Raw genomic sequence first — 4983 nt, 5'->3', positions numbered from 1 at the left:
ATCTATCGCCCTCCCTCTATCTATCGCCCTCCCTCTATCTATCGCCCTCCCTCTATCTATCGCCCTCCCTCTATCTATCGCCCTCACTCTATCTATCGCCCTCACTCTATCTATCGCCCTCACTCTATCTATCGCCCTCCCTCTATCTATCGCCCTCCCTCTATCTATCGCCCTCCCTCTATCTATCTATCGCCCTCCCTCTATCTATCTATCGCCCTCCCTCTATCGATCTATCGCCCTCACTCTATCTATCGCCCTCCCTCTATCTATCGCCCTCCCTCTATCTATCTATCGCACTCACTCTATCCATCGCATCACCACAGCACCACTCAGCACCACCACAGCATCACTCAGGGGCACCACAACATCACTATGCGCTACCACAGCATCAATCTGTGCAACCATTTAACAACAACTGGTTCAAACACGTTCTCTCAATGTTTCAAGCTTTATTACAAATGTCACAAAAAGATGTTAATATTTCACTTCTGTTCTTGGATTTTCGTCACAATAAAATACACTAAACATAATCTTCACAAAAGTTATTTACGAAAGTTTAAGCTATTGCCATTATAAATTACAATAACTTATTTAAGTATTAATTATTAAACAATAAAAGCTATTTTTATTTGTAATATCAATACATCTAAGTCACGTAAATAATACACATATTGCATTACAAATGCGATAGGTGTCACATTTGCGAAAGTTAAAACTATTGGCATTGTAAATTACAAAGCTATTAATTTTGCTTTTTTCAAAACCAACACAAATAAAAAATGTGTCATTTGCAATACCAATAGCTCAAACTTTCCTAATGCGAGACTTATTGCATTGCAAATGCTTGTTTTCTTTTGTTCTGTTGTGTGGTTTTGAGTGGTATCAGGATGGCAAAAGCTTTCTGTAGCCACTCATATAGATTTTGAACATAATTTGTTTCCAGATTTGTACTGGATGTTAGTTGTGTTCCAAACGGAGTTTTTTCCACGGCCGATAGATGGATGGATGTAAGGTAGTTTTAGGTGAGTCGCTTAGTGTTGTTTTATGTTGGAAAGCAAGTCTGACCATGTGACTGGAGTTATACTTTGAAAGGTAACTAGTTCAGTATTAGCAAAAATTACATCTAGGATATGTCCAGCGTGTGTGTCTGATTGTGGACATTCTGATGCAGGTTCAATGCATCTAGGCCAGTGACTATTCTTTTTGGATGGGTCATATTGGGTTTATTAAACCAAATGTAAAGGTCACCCAGAACGCATAGGTTGGAGTGTATTGTTATCCGGTTTGAAACTGTGTCTAGAAGTGCATCTGGGAATGTTGCCTTGCTAGGTGGAGGTCTGTAAAGGAACAGGAAGTTACAGGAGGAAGACGGTGTAGGATTGCATCTTGTTAGAAGAGCCTCACAATTTTTATGGAGATGTTGTCAATTTTAGTGATATGTATTGTTTGCCTGAATACAACAGTTAGACCACCTCCTTATTTGGCTATATGATTTGGGGTGATTGATAGCCTAGCGGAATGGCTTCATGCAGGGCTGGAGCCATATCCTCTCCCAACCATGATTCGGTTATGAATAGTATGTCTGGTTTTGCATCAGTGAGAAGGTCGTAGATGTGATGCTTGTTTTTAGAGAGGGATCAAGCATTTATTAGTAGATAGTTTAGTGAGTGGCCTTTGGTGATAGTGGGACTTTGTTTTGTAGAAGAGTCATCCGTATTGTGTGGGTTTGTAGCAGGCGTGTTTTAGTGCTGGTATTAGGTGTATTAGGATAGCAATTGTGTAGCTGTTCTGTATCGTGTTCCTCATCCAGCATGCTAAGAGGGCATTTTGATGGGTCTGCGTGTGTATGTGTTGAAGATGGTGTTTGAGAGTGAGTTGGAGTGCTGTGTTGCTTTTGTGGTGTAACATTGTTGTGAAGTAGACATGGGGAAGCAAAGTTGTGAAGTGTGGCATGTTGCTTCTATTTTTTGCATGTGTTTAAGACGGAAGGTGTATGAGTCAGGGGGGGTGGTGTAGCATGTGGGTCATGTAGTAATGTTCTAAATTGTCCAATCGATGAGAGGTGGTTAGAAGAGAGTTGCTGTATTGCTGTATCTGTGTTAGGTGTGGTGGAAGAAGGAGAGCTTTTCATTGGAGTTTGTTCCTTTGTGTGGTTTGAAAGGCGAGTATATGTTTGTATTTTGTGATGGTAAGTATTATGAGTAGGCTTTCCTGTTTTTAGTTTCTAATTTTGGTAAATTCTGGTGGTGTTTTTTCAGTGTTTTCCAGTGATTTAAATACCTCCAAAAACAGTGCTTTTCAGTGGTTACTCATTTTCGCGCCATAAAAAACAACTGAAATGGTGTTTTTGCGGTGTTTATGGGACGCTTTGCTTTTATTAGTGCTTGCTTTCTTAATTGGTGCATGGTATATAGACAGTCTATGTACAGTGTATATGAGGTCCAAATACATTTTTACAAGTCAAGTCAAATTTATTGTAGTACACCATACAATATTTCTTCAGTGAATCTTTGGTCATTTGCGCTCTCTCTTTCCTTCCCATGTACACTTTTATTTGTGAAAAGGCCCTCTCGACATTGGCACTTGAGACTGGCAACGCCAAAACAGACAGTACACAATTTGCCAACTCTGGCCACTGATGTAGCTTTCCATGCCAATACTGATGAACCTCAAGGTTTACATTCTCTGGGCCCGGTTCTAAAACATATGCGTTGAACTGGGTGCATACGCCCTCATCAGTGTTAAAGCGGTCAACAATGAAGCAGTACTTTTCAAAGTCTGGAGAAAATTCCCCTTTACGGAAGGGGTCCAACACTTGCGCAGAGTACCAAAGTGAGGCTTCATTGGCTTCAAACGCCATGGTTGGTGAAGGGACATTTCTATGCATCATAGCTAGCCATTTCTCATGCATTGTAAAGTAAAATTTCCTGAATTGGTCCTCAACACTTCTTTGCTTGCCAAGTGGCAAGCATTCTAACAGGGAACAGGTTGCAGTGCCAAAGTCACTAAAAGTGTCGCCTAGCCTACTCTCGAGCAGATGTTTCACATCTACACCAATTATGCTGAACACTTGGTAGACAAGGGTGTTTTCTGACTCGAGTTTTTTTTATTATGCCCACCACAGCAGTCATGTTTTCCTGTAAAAATCTAAGAATGCAGTACAGTGTACTTTTTTTGACATCACTATCAATATGCACCCGAAGATCCTCACATTTCTTGCCTTTTGCATCATCACTAAGCAAAAAATCAGTTAACGGTCGCCACATAGATAATATTGCATTCACGGCCTCTAGTACTGAGAACCACCGACTAAATGACACAGTTGGGATGACTTTCTTTGCTGCCACACAAAACGAGAAATATTTGCGTTTTAGTTCCCGCGCATAACGAAACAGTGCACCTGAATGGACTACAAAATCAATAGCATTCTTTATTAGCTCAGAAGATTATAGAGATGCTTTCAACATACCATCTAGCAAGTGGCACGGATCTTTTACAGGGAAACAATACAGCTCAGGTATTGCTTTTGACAGGTCATCACATAACTTCTTCATATATGTAGCTGAATCGCTGCTTAATACAAACAACGTCACTCCAATCTTTGTTAAACTTGGTAAGAACTCTCTGCAGCAGCAATCCAAGTGACACTGCGTTGCATGTTTCCAGTACATCTAGATCTGCCATGATGGTATGTCTGTACCATCCATTTTTTGCATCACAAAATATGATTAGCACTGCCACTGCTGGGTCGCCACGCATCTCTGGAGTTTCGGCAAGGGTAACAGAGATTTTTACATCACCTTGGAGTAACTCTGAAATATGTTCAATATCTGCAAGGAACACCGCTGGTAGGTATTTGTCATACATTTGTGTTGCTTTTGGTAATGTTTTGCATGCTGATGCACGCTTGCGGAACAGATTCTCAATCGGTCCATCGGCTTGGTGTAAGCTGGTTCCAGATTGCACTAGGGCACGTACACATTCATGTGCCACATCCTTTTCTTCCTCACATTTTCTTTTGAATCTTGTCATTGTCTCAGCAGGAGACATCTGGCATAGGCTGTCGCTATTAGGTGGCTCTTTCAAATTCAAGTGGGTCTTGATGAAAAGATGTTCAGCAATTCGGCTTGCAGTCTTCCCAGTTACTATTGGGACAGTTACTCTGCAAAACCTGCAAATTAACATCTTTTGCCCACGCACTTCTTCAACCATGAAATCTTTGTTTTCCAGCACATAATCTTCTGCCGTCTTTATTCTGCGGGGCATTCTGTTCTGCGCAAAGTAGATCATAAAAAAAGACACTTCGAAACCGGTTGTGTACTGTTGAGAAAATGATGCCAATGAACAGGCTGCCAACCAACTGGTGAAGTTGAAGAATACATATTTGAGGCATAGCATAAGGATCCATTTTATCTTTAAAGCCTGATGACACCAAACAAAAAGTCTACCCAGCCACCCAAATGAGACTCAGTCCAATCACACATGAAGAATGTGTTTCAACGATGGGCACAATGTGGCTCAGATTCTTTGCTATGGGACTCTCTCCCTTGTCCTCTTGGCCTTGAATTGACTAAGGATTGGAAAAGTCTTGAAAATCTGTTTGTTCCAATGGCAGACCTTGAAGCAAAACCTTCAGCCATCAGGGCTCTAACAGGAACTTTCACGAAAACTGAATTGCAGTTTCTAAGTGCTTTTGATTTAAAACTTTAAAAAAAGTATCCTTGGTACCCTAAATGCTTTTTAACCATCATGCTTTAAAAACAAGGATTTTTTTCTGGATGTATGCAAATTAGCTAACCTCCAGCTTGCTTAAAAGTGATTAATACTTGGTGGTCGAAAGCCCTCAGGCCAATTTCACGCTTTATAAAATTGCAAAGGAATGCGGTGTATATACAGATGCAGGTCAGGTAACCGATTGTCAGGAGAATGTTCAGCTTAATGAAAGGGGAATGTTGAATCCATATGTGTCCAGTATGAAACATT

At 40.7% G+C, this 4983-nt stretch overlaps 1 pseudogene; it reads right to left on the bottom strand.

Moving 5' to 3' along the window:
• Positions 1–2419: 2419 nt before the first annotated feature.
• On the bottom strand, positions 2420–4266 carry LOC147702625 (uncharacterized; annotated as a pseudogene).
• Positions 4267–4983: the final 717 nt, after the last annotated feature.

This window comes from Lissotriton vulgaris, chromosome 7 (genome assembly GCF_964263255.1).
Source record: "Lissotriton vulgaris chromosome 7, aLisVul1.2, whole genome shotgun sequence".
In the NCBI taxonomy this organism is placed as follows: Eukaryota; Metazoa; Chordata; class Amphibia; order Caudata; family Salamandridae; genus Lissotriton; species Lissotriton vulgaris.
Note: the sequence above shows the minus strand (reverse complement) of the source record. Positions and strands in the feature narration are given on the sequence as shown.